This window comes from Schistocerca serialis, chromosome 5 (assembly GCF_023864345.2).
Source record: "Schistocerca serialis cubense isolate TAMUIC-IGC-003099 chromosome 5, iqSchSeri2.2, whole genome shotgun sequence".
NCBI lineage: Eukaryota > Metazoa > Arthropoda > Insecta > Orthoptera > Acrididae > Schistocerca > Schistocerca serialis.
In genome coordinates, this window is record NC_064642.1 from 458,667,524 (window position 1) to 458,688,294 (window position 20,771).

Genomic DNA, 20,771 nt, shown 5'->3' on the forward strand with positions numbered 1-20,771 from the left:
AGATTTTTTGCGGAACATATGAAGGGGTGGGCAGAAGAAAGTGCTGACCCGCACGTCGGTATTTTGAGGTACTGCGCGCTATACGTTTGGTTAACTTCAAAGACGAAACTAATACAACAAAGCAAACCAAACCAGTTTATATAGTCGACAGCGTTTTTTAGTGATACGTATCACGAAAATCCTATTAAAGCATGTGGTACAATCGGAAACACAACAAATAAAGTGATCAGTTTAATCTTTATTAAACTGAGGGTTAGCACTCTCTTTCGTCACCCCTTCATATTTTGCGGTCTCCATACCGGCACTGTCTGATTTTTGCAAAGGTATTGTCGTCGTCGCTGCACCGAGATAGTCTGATTTCTTGCAGACGGTAAGGTGGCGTCACTGTACCGTCATCGTTGGACGTCACTGTAACGCAGTCGTTGGGTTTCGTGCGGACAATATTTTTCTTTCACAGCCGTAAAACTCGTGGACACTACCGATAGTGTTTACGGTACTTTAAATTATTTTGAAGTAAGACAAGAAAGCAATGAAACTGGTAAGAGTAAACCCTTGACTGAGATTTTTAATTTACTACTTTCATAAAGCAACTACGTTGTCTGTACACATTAACTCCATCGGTGTTTCCATTGTTGGTAGCATTTCTGGAACTCATTTACTGGTACACCAGCAAAATTCGTTGTTACAGCTGTTTGGATATACAGAGTGCTTCAAAAAGGACTTCACAACTTTGAAAATTCATGTAAATCATTTCATATTACCTTCAGAGGTGATTGAAGTGTCAATGTGTAGGGAAATACATCACGTTTTATACCGCGTAGTTCGGTATCCGGAATCGCACAGTAAGGAGCGCTAGCATCAGTTGCGTTGAAGATATGGCTGCCTTCCTGGACCCGAGCGTGCTAGCTGGTTTGAAGAATCGAATTCGGCGACAACAGTTCTGTGTAATTTCCGTACCAAGTATCGTAAAGATCCTCTTAGTAGGCCTACAATTTATGAGTGGTTCAAAAATGGTTCAAATGGCTCTGAGCGCTATGGGACTCAACTGCTGTGGTCATACGTCCCCTAGAACTTAGAACTACTTAAACCTAACTAACCTAAGGACATCACACACATCCATGCCCGAGGCAGGATTCGAACCTGCGACCGTAGCGGTCGTGCGGTTCCAGACTTAAGCGCCTGTAACCGCGCGGCCACTCCGGCATAAATGTTTCGTAGAAGCAGGGTGCTCGGAAGACAGGGAAATCAGGTCGTCCAAGCACATTGCATGGCCTCCACATTCCCCATACCTTACTTTACTCGATTTTTTTATGGTGAGTCATCATGGATATCACGTTTGTACGTCCTGTGCCGGCTTCTCTACCGGAACTTACAGAAGAATTACGCCGCCACTGAGCAAGTAACTAACATGTGCAATGCTACAGCGATTTTGTGAAGGAATTTACTTCCAGTGGGATGTGTGCAGGACAACCAACGGAAGCCACATTCATCTTTAGTTTATGGTTAAAAAACTTGATATGTTTCCCTACAAAATAACACGAAACCCAGCTCTATGTCTTCTTTCAATACATTTATATGAATTTTTAAAGTTGTTAAGTCCTTTCTGCAACTGTACTTTTACTGAATTGTGTCCCTTAAAGGACTGGCTTCACTTTTGGGAATTAAAAAATATCTCACGAGGCCATGTGGTCGGGAAAGGAGGTTGTGGTAGCACTACAATGGACTTTGACGTCAAAAACTGCCCAACAGATAATGCAGTACTGGATGGTGAGTTATCATGATGGCAGGAACCAGTTGTTAGCAACATATGAACGAATATGACGAACCCGTCTTCGAAATCTTTGGAGAATTTCTTGGTAGTAGTATTCGTCTACTGTCTGGCCTGAAGTCCACCACTCTTTGTGCACAGCACCCCAGGAGTCAAGGAAGCATGCATTTCACCTTTGATTTCGACATACGTCCTCTCTTTGTTCTTCGAGATTCATTCAAACACCATTGCGAACTCTGAGATTTCGTCGGGATCATACTGTACAAACCAACTTTCTTCAGCAGTGTTAACTAAGTTCAGTAATTCTCGGTTCAGTGCCACTTGTTCCACCAGATCAGCAACCACATTTCTCTGATGATCTTTTTGTTGCTATGAGAGATTTTTGGGTATCTTTTTGGCTCAAAGTTTTCTCGTTTCCAGATTTGCTGTCAATACCAGGCGAATTGTTTCGCTATTAAAGTTCAGTTCATTTGCAATCATTTTCACGGTTAGTATTCGATCGGCTCACACAAGTTCACTCACCATGGCTTTGTCGTCAAGTGTTCGTGCTGTTGACGGTCGCCCAATCCATTGTTCATACTCGACGTTGGTTCTGCCTGCAGAAAACGTATTGTGCCAACGAAACCTTCGTGACCTTGATGAAACCTCGTTTCGAAAAGCCTGCTGAAGCTTCCCGTATGTCACTGTGGTATTCTCAGAGAGCTTCACACGGAAGAGGAGGTATACCGCTACGCCGTATTTCGAGATTCCTTTGTTACGACGTGGAACAAACAAAGAAGTTCTTCGCTATTCAGGCTGCTAATCCTGACTGAGACACTGTTGGTACAGGCCGCTTGCGATTGTGTTGGGGAAAGACCAAGGTACGAAGGAAAAATCAGTCTTATTACTTTATTGTCACACCAGATCGTGCACATTTAGGAGTAAATGCCTCATCAGCCAGCAGTGCACTAAGACTGGATCATGAGTAACCGTATTTGGCGCAGCAGCGATTGCTGGAATATTGAATATGCACATTGAAGAGTTTTGTCTAGCGTCGAATCTACAAAATGTTCTTCATCACAATAACGTCGCAGTTTGTGTGTCAGTCGACCTCAGTGTGAGATCCAAAACAATGAAGCCACAGACCAGGAACGGCAGGTAACGTCACTCGATGTTAATGTTGATGTACTGCGCCCTCGCTCACCTCTGTGCCGTGTGACGTGCGATGAGCAGCGAGGAAATGCTCGACTCTTCATTTCTCCCTGAATGTTGCCACCCACATAAATTTGAACCTGCTTGCCGTACAGAAGTCGTGGTCTTTATTTACAGGGTTACCCAAAAGTCAGTTAGCATTTGGATATTTAGTACTTCGTGGAGTAGTGTATGTAGAAAATGGCTCTGAGCACTATGGGACTTAACATCTTAGGTCATCAGTCCCGTAGAACTTAGAACTACTTAAACCTAACTAACCTAAGGACATCACACACATCCATGCCAGAGGCAGGATTCGAACCTGCGACCGTAGCAGCCCCGCGGTTCCGGACTGCAGCGCTAGAACCGCACGGCCATGGCGGCCGGCTGTGTATGTAGAGAAGTAAAACTTCAGACAGAAGCCTGAAATGACATGGGGTTTAGTTGAAACCAAAAAGGAGTGCAAAACCAGCCAACAAGATGGCGCTGGATAGCAACACGAGAGAATAGTGACGGGTGCAAGGTACGTCGATACGTTACAGAATCGCCTCATCCCTACCCCGGGTGATAAACACCTGCTGGAAGGTGTAGCTTTTATGCAGGATGGCGCTCCACGCCGAATTGCTACACGTGTGAAAGACCTCTTGTGCACACCGTCTGGTGAGGATTGCTTGCTCAGCCGGCACTTCGTCATGCTTCGCCTCCCTGGTCCGCAGACAAATCTGTGTGAGTATTGATTGTCTATCGTGACCGTCTGGCATCATTAGGGATGACAAAAGACAACATCCGACGGTAGTTTCTCATCATACCTACCGATATGCCGTACAGCGCTGTTCACAACATTGTCCCTCGACTAAAGCTATTGTTGATGAATGACGGCCGACGTAATAAGCATTTGTTATAAAGAACGTCTGTGCTAAAAATCTGTTGTTATGCTACTTATTGTTTTAGTATCGCATAAAGCACCATCTGGCCGTCATTATGTGCATTTGTTTTTAATTTCAGTGTAACTCCAAGTCATTTCGAACATGTGTGTCACTTTTTACTTCCCTACCTACATTACTCCGCGTAGTATTTAATTTCCAGATGTTAACAGACTTTTGGGTCACACTGTACAATTTTTACCACCTCCTCTCCCCATTCTTTCGTCTATTACCAAATGGATTATTCCGTGACGTTCTGTGATATGGCCTGTCAACAGAACTATTATTTCACTCAAGCTGTAACCGCAGTCTTCGTTTTTTCCAGAATTCCATTCAGTACTTCCTCATTAAGGTACCCATCAAATCTTAATCACTATTCTGTTGCCCCACGTATCAAAATCTTCCCTTTCCGAACTTATACCGAACACGTTTCAGTCCTGTTCAAGGACAACTCCACACAAACTCTTCCAGAAAAGACGTCGAGTGACTTATTCCATCTTAACAATCTTTGTCGTAATGTATTTCTTGCTGTTTCTAGTCTCCATTTATATTCTCTCTACTTCGGCCATCATCAGTTATGTTGCTGTCCAAATAACAAAATTCAACTGCTACTTTTAGGTGCCCCTTTCTATAATCTGATTCCCTCATTATCAGCTAATTTAATTCGACTATCTTCTTTCACAATTGTTTCACTTTTGTTGGTGTTCGAAAAAAAGAAACTTCAAGACTGACAGATTGCAGTGGTGGAGACAGTGTTGCAGCGTGCAGCCAGCCATGTTTGCCACGGCTCCGCGTTTAGTATCAGTACAGGCAAGGCAGCGAGTTCGTGTCGCCCGAGGAAGAACTGCGATTGGCTGGCGACTGGTCGCTACCACTCGACTCGCCGGAACTTCAGTCACCAAGTTATTTCACTCGAAATAAACTGAGTGGCCACAAGTAACGGGAAGAGTTGTCCCATACAAAGCCGAGTCGCGTGTGACGTTTGACTGTTGCGTCTAGCAGCGTCGTATGGTGTGAGTGCAGGCACAATATCCGCGCAGTCTGTTAAAATTGCCTTTACACGAGTCGTATATTACGGCAGTGTTTGCCCTCAACACTGATGCAGTGTTGCAGCACACACAGTAATTCCGGTATGGCCGGCCAATGTTACTGGCGCTTCAGTCTGTTGCATTTAGTTTCTGACGTATTGCCGAGTAGATGGTGTTGTCCAGCAACGGCGGATAAATGCTACTCTCTCGCTCTCACCTTTTTTTCCCCACTTCTCTTACCGGCAGCGCAACAATCACGTGTCAGAGCGAAAACAATACCGTTTCGCTTTTGTTCGAAATTCGCGCGCTTGCTCACAGTGGCCTATTTTGATAATTGTTTGTTTCTGTGGGTTTGTTGTGTAGAGCAATTATGAAGTGGACAAAGAAGAGAACCATTAATTTCATAAATGCGATTTTTCTACGACCAGAGCTAAGGGACATCGAAGGTAACATAGAGGAGGATTGCGATCTCAAAAATTGCAGAAGGGAAGCCGTTCCTGATGAGCTCAGAATCAAGTTTGATTTAACACACAAAAAATACCGAAGTTTTCCAACCTATGCCGAGTGCGAGGCAGTTAACTCTTCATCGACATAGTTTGTATGTGATTCTATATGTTTCTCAAGACGTTCCCGAAGCATTAGTTGAGAGCGTAAACAATGTTGTGTGCTGGTGAACAAACATAAAATATAAGTAAAAATTAGTTCTTATCTCAAATGTACAGGGTGTCCGAAAAGACTTTCCCTGATTACATAAATTGATAACTCAGGTTAGAAGTAAGATACAAATATGAAACTTGTGTCGAATTGTTTACAACTATCAAAGTTTTTTTACTCTTTTAGGTTCGCAGTACGTAAGTAGTGAATGAGGTGCAGTGCCCAAGAAGCCATTTTAACCAATCAGGAGAAGGCACAGTGTGTCCTGTGGTACCATGAGACACGATCACCAACCACAGTACAGAGATACTTCCAGACAACATTTGGAAGGAATCCACCTGATGTCAAAAACATTAAAGCCTGATATGAGAAGTTCAAGAACACAGGATCGGTTGCTGACCTTCCGAGGTCTGTTCGACCAAGAACCTCAGCAGACAGGGTGGAAGCTGTAAGGCAGTCTTTTCTGCGAAGTCCGAAGAAATCGGTGTGCGGGGCCTCACGCGAATTACAGATGCCAAAAAGCTCTTTCCATGACATTTTACACAAACCTTTTTTGTTTCGTGCATACAAAGCGCAAATCGTTCAGGCCTTGTTGCCCAATGACAGTACACGTCGATATGACTTCGCGGTCGAAATGCTATCACGTATTGAGGACGATGACGGTTATCTCAGACGAATTGCCTTTTCCGACGAAGCGACCTTTTTTGTCAGTGGAGTAGTGAATCGCCATAATGTGCGCATTTGGGGTTCACAACCCCCTGGCGAGGTCATGGAGTGCACCAGAGGCAGTCCAAAGGTGAATGTTTGGTGCGCGCTATTGCACGATCGAATTATCGGGACATCCGTCTTCGCTGAGGCTACCATCACATCTGCAGTGTATCTGGACATGTTGCAACTGTATGCTGCTCCTCATCTGCTTCAGTATCACCCCAATGTCTTGTTTCAGCAAGACGGTGCACCGTCTCATTGGGGTTTGGACGTCCGTGCATATCTTGATATGACCTTTCCTGGGCGATGGATTGGTCGTGATGGGCCAACGGTTTGGCCCCACGCTCTCCTGGCATAACCCCATGAGACTTCTTTTTATGGAGTTATGTCAAGGACGAGGTCTACCGAACACGTGTACCAAATCTTGAAACCCTGCGGCAATGCATAACCACAGTCGTTGAATCGATCCCTCCAGTGATGTTGGCTAATGTGTGGACGGAAATTGAATATCGCCTAGATGTGCTACGTGCTACCAATGGTGCTCATGTGGAAGTTTACTGATGTGTGAAACAAAACTTTGATAGTTTGTAAACAATTAGACACCAGTTTCATATTTGTATCTTACTTCTAGCCTGAGTTATCAATCTATGTAATCAGGGAAAGGCTTTTCGGACACCCTGTATTTCGGTGAAATCTTTCAGTCCTCCTACCAAACCGTTTCACACGTTTGGTACCAAGAGGCGTAGTGACGAATAGTGCTCTTTAAAAAGGTACATTAAACTTCTGTACGAATCACCAGGAGCAAAAACCGAAAGTTAGTCGGGTTGTAACTGATATACAGGTAGATTCCGTGATGATGTTACGAACTGTCAGGGATTACAGAGAAGGGGAATGTATCATACTGAGGTAGGGGCCCCGGTCCGTAGACGACCGAGTCGAAAGTTATAAGAGAAAAATGTACCAGTACTGTTGTTGCTGAGACGGTAGGGTAGGTACCTTTTAGGAGTATGGACCAAAACAAGGAAAAAAGTCTAATGAACATGGGCTCTAAAATGCATACCTTAAGAGCTCAGGTGTTCAGTGGAAGAGATTTGTTCCTTAGTAGCAATGATGCACAAGTGCTCATAGCTATTAAGTTATGCGTTTTAGATCCCGTAGCTACTGAACATTATTTTTTATTTTGGTCCATACTATTTCCTCCAAAAATATGGATGGAAAGATCTTTGCTGTAGAAGAGACGGTTTTTACTGTATTGTTCTATACAGCCACCTACAATCTTAGCAACCACAACACCGGTACATTTACTGTACTGTGAAAGTTACCGCTTGTAATCTTCAACTCGGTCGTTTCTGGGCCAGAGACCCTATTCTCCGACTGATACATTTGCCCCTCTGCATTATGCCTGAAAGTTCGTAACATCATCACGGAATTACCCTGTATACTCTCTCATATTTTTATCGAACCAGTTGTGTGTAAGAATATTCGAAATCGGTTTTCAACATTTTGGTGAAATTCTGAAAAATATATAAGTCTGCGCGAGTTAAATTTTCTGAAGCAACCCGCTTACTTAAAAAAGGAGCGCATCCACAAAGCCCAATTTCTCTCGTCATTTCTGACTCATCCCTTGCGTGAAGTAAAAGCAGGAGAGCCGTACTCAATTTCGCTATCTGGCGTTCGTCCTCTTTGTGGCAATAGCGTAGCCCCGCGCTAGCACTTCTGGCCCGGAAATATTAACACCGCAAACATTTCCGGACAGCAGGCAATATCGCCGCTATTCATGTGGCCACATTGTAGCCGAACAAAAATGTCGAGATATATTGTCGGCAGTATGCAATTTTACCTTTAGAGACGAGTACGTGGTGAATGTGACAGCACGTCGCGAGTTAATCAATCGTCGGATGACAACCGGTGCAAGTCGCGTGTATCATACAGTAGATCAGAGATTAGATAAGGATTCGGGTTTCCGAAATCGAGTGTCTAATGTGGATCTTCAGCACGGCAGGGGCAATGTTTCCAAACTCGTCCACCTCCACACAAGATGGCTACTAGTATCTGAGAAGAGGACGTGACTTTCGCTCGCTCAGCGTCCACTGCGCAACGTCATTAAACAACGACCTTTTGGAAACCCGGCAGTTGTCTCACATTACAACGCAAAAATATAGAATTTTGGGTCAAAGGTGCCTGCAACCTTCCTCCGTTAATGGTGGAAAAGCCTGGTGCCCTGTGACGTCACCCCTGGGCTCGACGACGCTTCGAGCAGCAAGGTGTCGACGCATGCAAAAGGAAGACCTGAGCTCAGAAGTTCATGTGACGTGTAAAGTGGGTTAACGATGCCAAAGTGGCTCTAAATTTCATTTCAATTCTGCGCAACGCCACTGTGGACGTGCCATTCGATGGGAAGGTCGTCACACCTCCTCTTATCCACATTTCACCCCTTCTTGATGCCTCCGCGACCGGCGTCAAAATCTCAGCACCCACAGACGAAATCATGCAGTCTTTTATGGGAGGGCGAGGAGAACGTTTCAGACACGCCGTCGCTCAGAATGAACACCAAAAGGCATCACAGGTCAACAATGACACCACCCGTTTCCTTGGGACGATGATTCCCACACACTTAACGGTTGAAAATGACAGTTCGCAGCGCAGTGAGCAAGAGAACGACTTTCTTCACAACATTCGACACTGCTGACGACCGCCTCCCCCTCTCCCACCCCCCCCCCCTCCACCAAATATTCAACCATATTCTAACGACAACGTGTGGCTGCAACCCCGCTGAATGTGATCTGATCCCTTTGGAGCATAGTGCGACAGCAATTTTTGCTCTCACGTACAGATGGGAACCACTAGGTACCGTTCAAAACCATTCGACGAAATCGACGAAATCTGAAGGGTTCGATTAGATTAGATTCAGTTTTCGTTCGATACACCCAAAAATGAGATGAGTCTCGTGGGTGTGGAACATGTCCGAAAATATAACATAAAAAACATAGATAATTTGACTATAATACTGGTTTCCTTCATCATTTGTCCGGAAACTGTCGAAATATGTGAATACATTTATAGTAAACTGGAACTGATAATTGCAGAATTCATACACTGTCAGAATGAAACATTGTTATGCATTTTAATAAATTTATCATATACAAGATACCTAATACTGACTGTTGTCACCAAGTGCTGTCAAAAGTGAAATTTAACATTTTTACTTAAAGTGGTCTAACAGTCCCTGTTACGATATTCATCTATAGAGTAGAAGTAGTTGCTTACAAAAAAATCCTTCAAACTCTGTCTAAACTGTGCTTTATGGGAAATTAAATTTTTAATGGCTGCTGTTCCTTGAACAGGTTTCTACATGATCTTCTTGAATTTACATGACAAACGAGTCTTATTACACGTTTTGAAAATCTAACATTTTGCTCCGTTTGAAGAGTTGCCCCAAAGTATGATCCTGTGTGATGTACAGTAGAATGAAAGTAAATAAAGTATGCAATTTTTTTATATTTCTCCCTCCTACATCTGACATCACTCGCATTGCAAATGCAGGCATCTTTAGGCGTTTCAGCAATACTGTGGTATGCCCTCGCCACCAGAATTTATCATTGAGTCGTAATCTCAGAAATTTAACGCTGTCAATCTCTTCTGTCTGCATGTCTTCCTATGTTACACACATGCTGGAAGGAAATCTCTTAAGGGTGCTGAACTGTACATAGTGAGTCTTTCCAAAGTTCATATAGTGAGTCTTTCCAAAGAGTAATGGCAGTGAATTAGATTTAAATCATTTATTAATGTCAGTGAAAATTTGATTAGCAGCCACTTCTAAATATGTACTTGAATCCCTATTTACTGCAATGTTTGTATCATCTGCAAACAAAACAAACTTAGCATCTGCCAGTGTACACAAGGTAAGCAACGGAGCCAAAATGGAACCTTGAGGAACACCATATGTAATTAATACCCAATGAGATAAAGACTGATCGCTACTCCGCAGGTATTTCACAACGAAACCCTGTTAGTTAGGTAAGACTTGAACCATTTCGTAGCAATGCTAGTGAAACCGCAAAACTCTAATTTACTAAAGAAAACACTGTGATTCACACAGTCAAAGCCTTTTGACATGGCACAGAAAATACCAGTAGCCTCTAATTTGTTATCTAATGAATTAAGTAGATTCTCACTGTATGCTGAAATAATCTTCTGTACATCGGAATCCTTAAGTAACCCAAACTGTAACTTGTACAAATATTATTTCCAGTCAGACGCTTAAGAAGACGCTTGGACACAAAGTTTTCAAATCTTCTTGAAAAAACCAGCAAGAGTGAATCTGGTCGATAGCAAAGAGAGTTAACTTCAGCATATTTTAGCCAGTCTGGAAATGATGCGGTGATAAGAGATAGATTACACAAATTACTTAAGATAGAACTCAACTCACATGAACACTCTTTCATTAACTTTGTTGATATATTATCATAATTACTTCAAATTAGAGGGTCTTGGAGAGACCCTTTGCCATTTTACTACCAATCTGTTCGCACCTCCTCCCCCGTCCACAATCACGCCGTTTCAGGGGGCGAAACTGCAGGGCTAAACATGCATAAGCACTTTTTGCTGCTTCGGATCATGTTCAAATTTCGTCGAATGGTTTTGAACGGTCTCGGTAAATCCTTTACCCGAGACCAAAAATTGCAGTCGCGCTGTACTTCAAAGGGGTGTGATGACGTTCTCTTCGGATGCATCCCCACAATTTTCGTAGAGAAGGGTCGACACATCATCCTGTTTCTCATCGCGCTTTTCGACCGCGAAATGGCGGAAATGGACTCCTGAAGGAAAGGGGTGATTTCACTGCCGTCCTTTTTGCCACCCCTTGTGGAATTCTTGTGTCGATTCTGGGCGGCGGTGGGTCTGATACGTTTTTCTCCGCCACCCTTAAGAAAACCGTGTGATTTTAACGTTGGGCTTCACAGTTCTGACCTCCATCCTATAGATATCAAAAGAAGAAGCGAAATGTGGGTAAAAGGGGGTGTGACCACCTTCCCATCCTGTGACATGTCTATTGTGGCGCTGTGCAGAACTGTGGTGAAATTTGGTGCCAATGTGACATCAGTTACTCCCTTTTCTCACGTGTGAAGACACTTGGCTGTTTAAAGGGACGTCGAGCGCGAGGGCGATGTGGCAGGGCGACACTCCTTTGCACCATTACAGAGAAAGGTTGTAGGCACACTTCTCAGTCACAATGGCAGAGAATTATGGAGTTTCGAAAAAGTGATCCTTTAATTGTGTTGTGCACTGTGTATCAAATGAAGGTCCACAGGAAAACATTACTAAACAAGGAACAACTTTATATTTTTTAGAAATTATTACTCGTCGAGATTCTACCCCTTCTTTAGCTCAACCACAGCTTCTGCGGTAACATTAATTAGAAACTCAATGGAAGGCCATCGGCGGAGGCACTTGTGGCCTCGATTGCGGCAGACAGCATTGCTGGACCCCCGGTTTGGAATGCATAAGTATTTTTGTGGCGTCGGTTGGTAAGCCAGGCATTGTGGCCATGTAGCCGCTGTGTGGATAAGAGGAAAGGAGTGGAGGAGCGGGACTGAATGGAGGCAGTTGTTTCCTCGGTGGCGGCCTACAGCAAGGTGGAACACCGCCATTACAATACTTCTGGGGATTAGTCGCATCTGTCAGCCCGTGGAAAGAGTACGGAGGAGAGACACTGCATGGAGAAGAGGAAGGAAGGAATGTGCGTGGATGATGGTGACGGTAGATCGTTGAGGGAGGGGAGTCACGATGTGGAGGAGACGGGGGGAAGGCGGTCTTTGGCGGAGAAGACTCATTATACGGGATATCGAAATAATACAAAGTGCGTCGTGCGTAAGGAGGAGAGTCTGCTTGCGAACTAGTGCAAGATGCGGCTGGGCGTGCTACATTCTCGTGCTGGTTAGGAGAGGCCGTCGCTGAAAATGAGGCCGTCGAAAGGTGGCTGTGAGGTCCGCCGTACAGCAACTCGGCCGCACCCTTCGGTCGCCCCGGCAGAGGAGAGAGTGTCGCGTACGGCATAATGACGAGAGAGGCGGACCCGTCGGGCTCCAGCGAGGCGCGCGAGACGGGGTGCCTGGCACAGCTGAAGCTCGAGCCGTAGCGAGCCAGCGAACTGCTGGAGACGCGGAGCTGGGCCTCGCGGCGGGCGTTCGTGGCGGCGGCGAATGTCGTGAACACGTGCCACAGCAGCTCGACGGCGTTGAGCAGATCCCGCGCGGCCAGCCAGTCGCGGACGTCGCGCGCCTCGGCCAGCAGCAGGCCGCGCGCGTGCTCGGGCATGGCGGAGCGCGGCACGCGCCGCCGCGGCAGCTCCAGCGTCACCACCATCACGTCCACCTCGCGCAGCAGCTGCGCATCGCAGTACAGGAGGAGATGTGGTGAGGTGACCATGATGATGATGATGATGACGATGACAATAGCACGGCCATCCGTACCCTTACTTGATACGAACACGCAATTATGTGACAGTACCAGCATACACTTAGGTGACGGAAATCATGGGATATCTCTCAATATCATGTTGCACCTCCTTTATGCGGCGTAGTGCAGCAGCTCGACGTGTCATGGACTCAACAGGTCGCTGGGTGCCCCTTGCAGATATACAGGGTGTTACAAAAAGGTACGGCCAAACTTTCAAGAAACATTCCTCACACACAAAGAAAAAAAATATGTCATGTGGACATGTGTCCGGAAACGCTTACTTTCCATGTTAGAGCTCATTTTATTACTTCTCTTCAAATCACATTAATCATGGAATGGAAACACACAGCAACAGAACGTACCAGCGTGACTTCAAACACTTTGTTACAGGAAATGTTCAAAATGTCCTCCGTTAGCGAGGATACATGCATCCACTCTCCGTCGCATGGAACCCCTGATGCGCTGGAGAATTGCGTATTGTATCACAGACGTCCACAATACGAGCACGAAGAGTCTCTACATTTGGTACCGGGGTTGCGTACACAAGAGCTTTCAAATGCCCCCATAAATGAAAGTCAAGAGGGTTGAGGTCAGGAGAGCGTGGAGGCCATGGAATTGGTCCGCCTCTACCAATCCATAGGTCACCGAATCTGTTGTTGAGAAGCACTTCGACTGAAATGTGCAGGAGCTCCATCGTGCATGAACCACATGTTGTGTCGTACTTGTAAAGGCACATGTTCTAGCAGCACAGGTAGAGTATCCCACATGAAATCATGATAACGTGCTCCATTGAGCGTAGGTGGAAGAACATGGGGCCCAATCAAGACATCACCAACAATGCCTGCCCAAACGTTCACAGAAAATCTGTAATGATGACGTGATTGTACAACTGCGTGCGGATTCTCGTCAGCCCACACATGTTGATTGTGAAAATTTACAATTTTATCACGTTGGAATGAAGCCTCATCCGTAAAGAGAACATTTGCACTGAAATGAGGATTGACACATTGTTGGATGAACCATTCGCAGAAGCGTACCCGTGGAGGCCAATCAGCTGCTGATAGTGCCTGTACACGCTGTACATGGTTCGGAAACAACTGGTTCTCCCGTAGCACTCTCCATACAGTGACGTGGTCCACGTTACCTTGTACAGCAGGAACTTCTCTGGCGCTGACATTAGGGTTATCGCCAACTGCACGAAGAATTGCCTCGTCCACTGCAGGTGTCCTCGTCGTTCTAGGTCTTCCCCAGTCGCGAGTCATAGGCTGGAATGTTCCGTGCTCCCTAAGACGCCGATCAATTGCTTCGAACGTCTTCCTGTCGGGACACCTTCGTTCTGGAAATCTGTCTCGATACAAACGTACCGCGCCACGGCTATTGCCACGTGCTAATCCATACATCAAATGGGCATCTGCCAACCCCGCATTTGTAAACATTGCACTGACTGCAAAACCACGTTCGTGATGAACACTAACCTGTTGATGCTACGTACTGATGTGTTTGATGCTAGTACTGTAGAGCAAAGAGTCGCATGTCAACACAAGCACCGAAGTCAACATTACCGTCCTTCAATTGGGCCAACTGGCGGTGAATCGAGGAAGTACAGGACATACTGACGAAACTAAAATGAGCTCTAACATGGAAATTAAGCGTTTCTGGACACATGTCCACATAACATCTTTTTTTTATTTGTGTGTGAGGAACGTTTCCTGAAAGTTTGGCCGTACCTTTTTGTAACACCCTGTATTGAGGAATGCTGCCTGTATAGCAGTGCATAACTGTGAAAGTGTTGCTGGCGTCTGATTTTTGCGAACGTGCTGACCTTTTGATTACGCCTCATAAATCTTCGATGGATCGTCAAATCATTCGCTCGAATGGCCCAGAATGTTCTTCAAACCAGTCGCAAAATAATGTGGCCTAATGATATGGTGACAGTTGATGCGAACATGAAGTCCATGAATGGGTGCAAATGGTCACCAAGCAGCCGAGCAGAACCATGATCGCTCCAGCTGGACCAGGTAAATACGTCCTTCATCATTATGGAGCCACCACCAGCTTACAAAGTGCCCTGTTGACAATCTCAGTCCATGGCTTCGTGGGGTCTGCGACACACCTGAACCTTGCCATCAACTGTTACTGACTGAAATCGGTTTTCCAGCCGTCTAGTGTCCAACGGATATGGCGCCCAGGGCAGGCGCTGCGGGCGATATCGTGCTGTTAGCAAAGACAATTGTGTCGGTCTCTGTTGCCATAGCCGCATTGTCCTAATGCATACGCTCGTCGTACATCCCATGTTGATTTCTGCGGTTATTTCACGCAGTGCTGCATGTCTGTTAACACATGAATCACCTGAGTGCAAAGACAGCTCCGCCAATGCAATGAGCTGTTATACATTGTGTGCACGATACTGCCACCATCTGTATACGGTCGTAACACTGTCCCATAACTTTCGACACCTCATTGTACACATCTTGTGGTTCGAACGATGTCTGTTCTCATATGAGAGACTGCTGTGATGATTTTTAACGAAGCCTTTTACTTTCTTTATTTGTTTTGATCCTGCTACAATCTCGAGTTACTACAGACGCGAAAACTCTGTGCATGAAAAGTTTAGCAAAGTGGAACTTAAATACTGTTCATGATTACTTTTAATGTAGCTGTTATTGGTTTAAGAATTACACTACTGGCCATTAAAATTGCTACACCACGATGATGACGTGCTACAGACGCGACATTTAACCGACAGGAAGAAGATGCTGTGATATGTAAATGATTAGCTTTTCAGAGCATTCACACAAGGTTGGCGCCGGTGGCGACACCTACAACGTGCTGACATGACGAAAGTTTCCAACCGATTTCTCATACACAAACAGCAGTTGACCGGCGTTGCCTGTTGAAACGCTGTTGTGATGCCTCGTGTAAGGAGTAGAAATGCGTACCATCACGTTTCCGACTTTGATAAAGGTCGGATTGTAGCCTATCGCGATTGCGGTTTATCGTATCGCGACATTGCTGCTCGCGTTGGTCAAGATCCAATGACTGTTAGCAGAATATGGAATCGGTGGGTTCAGGAGGTTAATACGGAACGCCACGCTGGATCCCAACGGCCTCGTATCACTAGCGGTCGAGATGACAGAATCTTACCGCATGGCTGTAACGGATCGGGCAACCACGTCTCGATCCCTGAGTCAACAGATGGGGACGTTTGTAAAACAACAACCATCTGCACGAACAGTTCGACGACGTTTGGAGCAGCATGGGCAATCAGCTCGGAGACCATGGCTGCGGTTACCCTTGACACTGCGTCACAGACAGGAGCGCCTGCGATGGTGTACTCAACGACGAACCTGGGTGCACGAACGGCAAAACGTCATTTCTTCGGATGAATCCAGGTTCTGTTTACAGCATCAGGATGGTCGCATCCGTGTTTGGCGACATCGCGGTGAACACACATTGGAAGCGTGTATTCGTTATCGCCATATTGGCGTATCACCGAGCGTGATGGTATGGGGTGCCATTGGTTACACGTCTCGGTCACCTCTTGTTCGCATTGGCGGCACTTTGAACAGTAGACGTTACATTTCAGATATGTTACGACCCGTGGCTCTACCCCTCATTCGATCCCTGCGAAACCCTACATTTCAGCAGGATAATGCACGACCGCATGTTGCAGGTCCCGTACGGGCCTTTCTGGATGCAGAAAATGTTCGACTGCTGCCCTGGCCAGCACATTCTCAAGATCTCTCACCAACTGAAAACGTCTGGCTCGTCACAATACGCCAGTCACTACTCTTGATGAACTGTGGTATCGTGTTGAAGCTGCATGGGCAGCTGTACCTTCACACGCCATCCAAGCTCTGTTTGACTCAATGCCCAGGCGTATCAAGGCCGTTATTACGGCCAGAGGTGGTTGTTCTGCGTACTGATTTCTCAGGATCTATGCACCCAAATTGCGTGAAATGTAATCACATGTCAGTTCTAGTATAATATACTTGTCCAATGAATGCCCGTTTATCATCGGCATTTCTTCTTGGTGTAGCAATTTTAATGGCCAGCAGTGTACTTTAATGATTTTTATTTTTAAAAAAGGTGAACGCTGTTTTAACCTGTGTCCAAATTATTGGAAACACTATCGTGGTTTTCTGAAGCATTTTGTGGATATTATTCAGGCCATTGTCTAAACATGTTTCACTAACAATTCGGTGTTTATACGAGCTACCTTTTCGATAACTTTGTGGTATCTACTAAACAACAGTGCCAGTTTTCACTAGTTTGGTAGGAACCACTACAATCTAGCCATAAGAAAACCCTCTTTGAAAGCAATAAGTAACGAAGAACACGGTCGCCAGCGCAGAAGGGACAAGTGGAAAATATTTTTGGATCCTGCCAGACCTGGCATGAGCCTTTACAAGTTTACATTAGGGATAACCAAGGAAACACAACATCAGCACTGTTTCCACTCACAATTACTGTATCTTGTCATTATTAAATGTAAATCTTTAACTGTCTCAAGTCACTGTTCCAAGATATTAAAACCCAGTTAACCATGAACACAAACACTGCAACCATTCTTTAAAATTAAATCGGTTGGTTGACTGTCCTGTCAGTTGTGGCATTTTCAGTTATTGTTAACAGCTTAATAGAATAGTAATATGCGATAGGAAATCTACGAACCACCTTTCACAAATATGTTTGCCTGGAAATTACGTGTACAGTAACTGCCACACCTCCTTAGCCGAGGTCGTAAGTTTGGTTTTAGCAGCGGACCAGTGCGGACGTCCTGTATTTCCGCCTGCAGAGCGCACGTTCCTGTTTTGTTTACCTTTGTGGCTGTTACTTGCGCGCCGTCTTATACTCTGGAGCAATGGCGAACAGATTCCGTAAATCAACGCACCGTTTAACGTTCTGTAATGACTGTACAAGACCAAGGCACTTGAGGTGGAGCGCTTTCTTCATGGTGTAACCAAAATCCCGGAAAACGACATAATGGGAATTCACTGAACAGTACACTGTACGTTAAAGTCACCCATGATGCGACTTACAATAAGATGCTTTGGAACACGCAGCAGGCCAAATAGATGAATGGTGGGCATTCGCGGCGTCTAGGATGCGGAAGGAAGGGCAAATTCGATCAGAATGTCTCCAGTGTCTCTTCACACAACTGTCTCTCTGTCGTGACACCCGCATCACAACTGATGACCCTTTCAGTCTTCTACTTGACAGCTCTCGTTGCCTCTGCAATTTCACACAACCACCTGGATCTTGTATCGACTCCCTATCAGATGGCACCAATATAACCACTGCACAACCTTCTTAGCAAGAAACGACCATGGCAACACCGCCGGCATCACCACTTGCAGAAGCTGATCATCCTTCGGACGACCTAATGGAATTTACATCAACGATAGTACCAGCGACAGACCGGGTGCCGGAAAGACGCGATTCATTCCCATCTTCCGACACAGAAGGCTGGTAACGGAAGCAGTGGTCACCCAAGCGCCGTAAACGCAGACAGCGCACGATCCCAGATCGGGATGCCTCACTTCCTAATGACACTTCGCTTGCAGTACCCCTGGACGACGGGCACAAGGCGAATGAAGCCGAGGACGCTAGTTAAACCCCAACACCTGTGAACAAACAGCCACCAACCCTGACAGAAAGTCACAGGTTTGACGAACTGGAGGACACATCCACCCCTTAGGGCTTGTCCCCTGACCTCCAGTCGGCACCACGGCTCTAGCGCCCAGAACCTAAACATACCTAGACTGCAACTTTGGTGGATGGATAGTATACGACATCCTTGTTCATCATCGATTATCTACAATGCGAGACCAAACCTCCCCTTACTGCACTGCCTACCACACAGGATTGTAGCGATCAGTACGAACACATCAGTTCACTCCTGAAATTACGTCTGTTACGAGACACGATCTGGGCATCTGACGTTGACATTTCACTCCTACAGGAAGCACAACTGGCTGCTCTGCCTCACGTTACCAGATACATACCTTACACCTCTGCCAGTGATCCCCTTGCCTGGGTCGAGGCTGCATACGTTCGTGAAGGAATCCCTGTTACAGATTTCACTATCACAATAGCACAAGGCATGGCCTTCATCACTGTGGACACATTTACCATCAACATATACGCCTCATCTGGTTCCACCCACCGACAGGAGAGGGCCACATTTTATTCCGAAGATGTCACACTGTTGTTCTCAGGGCGTTAGGCTAGTTGCATAGTTAGAGACGACTTGAACTGTGTCTTGCAACAGTAAGAGGCGCTTCACTTACATCTGTCAAGAACTCCACATGATCATCCAAGACCTCCGGCTGAGCAACATATGGGAAGAGAAGTTTGGCAATGCCCGTGGCCTCACATATTAAACGAGGCATTTGGAAAGTGGTTTTGATAGAAATTACTTCTCCCAGGAGCTAGCATCTGATGTCTAAGATATTGAACTATGGCTGCTGGCTTTCTCTGACCGCAGTGCGTACATCTGCATGATTCGCCTCAATTCGCATCTGGTCCGGCATTTTACACCATCATACAGCTCCAGGAGGCGGATTGTCAATAGCGCATAACAGAGACTTGGACGACTTCCGAACGACAATTACCCACCTTCAGGACGACCTTAGATCGTTGATTAGGTTGTGCCAAGGCCTCCGGGCCATCTGATCCATCACAGCTTTCTCATGGGCATCAACATTCCTATACATAATCCATGTCATGGTGCATCAATCACCAGCTACCATCCGTTTACACTCCTTAATGCGGACTACAAAAGCTTCGCCCGCATTTTGGCAGCACCCATTTGTCCCCTTCTTCCCAGTATCCTTTCACTGGAACAGATGACCCTAGGTGGCCAGGTGACTATGCAGACAGCAACCGGCAAATGTCGCAGTCTGATAGCATTGGCCGCGATGAACCAGCACAGGGTAGTTATGGCAGCAACTGACTTCGATAGCGCATATAACAAAAGTGCATCATGGTTTCCTGTTCTCTGTGGACATCACAAAGGCGAGCACATCTTACTCACCGACCAAGGCAGCTCACGTAAGGCAGCACCATGACACTTTACCCTCTCCTTCCACGACATCTGAATTGGGATTAACTAACTACCACATGCACTCCCTTCCTACACATCCGACCACGGAGGGGTCCAGGGCCGCTGTGGCCAGGCCTTCATTACAACCCCTGCCATTGGGCTCCAGCGTCATACAGATGTATAGCTCCGATTGTTTCTCCTGTCCTCGTCCTTCCCTTATAAAGTACATTGTACTGTAAATACGTTTCTCTATTGCACCTCAATGGTTTTTGCTATTAAAATATACATCAATACAAAGTTTATGGACTGCTATAAAAAAGGGTCGCTAACACACGCCTGTGCCATGGCGTTTGATTCGGCGGTAAGTCCGTTTAATCTTGATGGTGGATGAAATTTTCGCTGCCAGTATTTGGCTGGTAAGGGTAAGAAGGAAGGAAGACTAGACTTTAATGCCCGTCGACAGTGCAGTCTTAACAGACGGAGCACAAGCTCCAATTGTGTAATGATGGTGAAGGAAATCAGCCTTGCCATTTTGAAAGGCACTATCCTGGCACCTACCTGCTGCAATTTAGTTAAATCAACCTTAACCTTAATTTAGATGGCTAGACAGGGATGTGAATTGTCATCCTCCCAAATGCGAGTTCAGTGTGCTAAACATTGCGCCACCTCACTCGGTGCAAGAGGTAGGGAGATGGTGACATAAAGTTCTTAATCATTAGTTTCTGCGCCATCGCCACAGTGTGTTACGAGTTGAGACCACGTCACACTGTTGATGGTGATCTATCCATGAGACATAAGCTGTGAAGCTCGGCGCTTCCGCGCTGCTATTCAAAAGGATTCGGCTATGTGCCAGCGCAGGATTTATCCCCCCTCTCCCTTCTTTCTACAACACTGCACTGTATACAGGCACCCATAACTCTTACCTAAGCTCCGCTAAGATGGCTCACGCCTCTTTTCGTGAGTACATGCCTGGCCACCACGGGCCCCAGCCCATGCAGCACTACTTCCATGTCCGT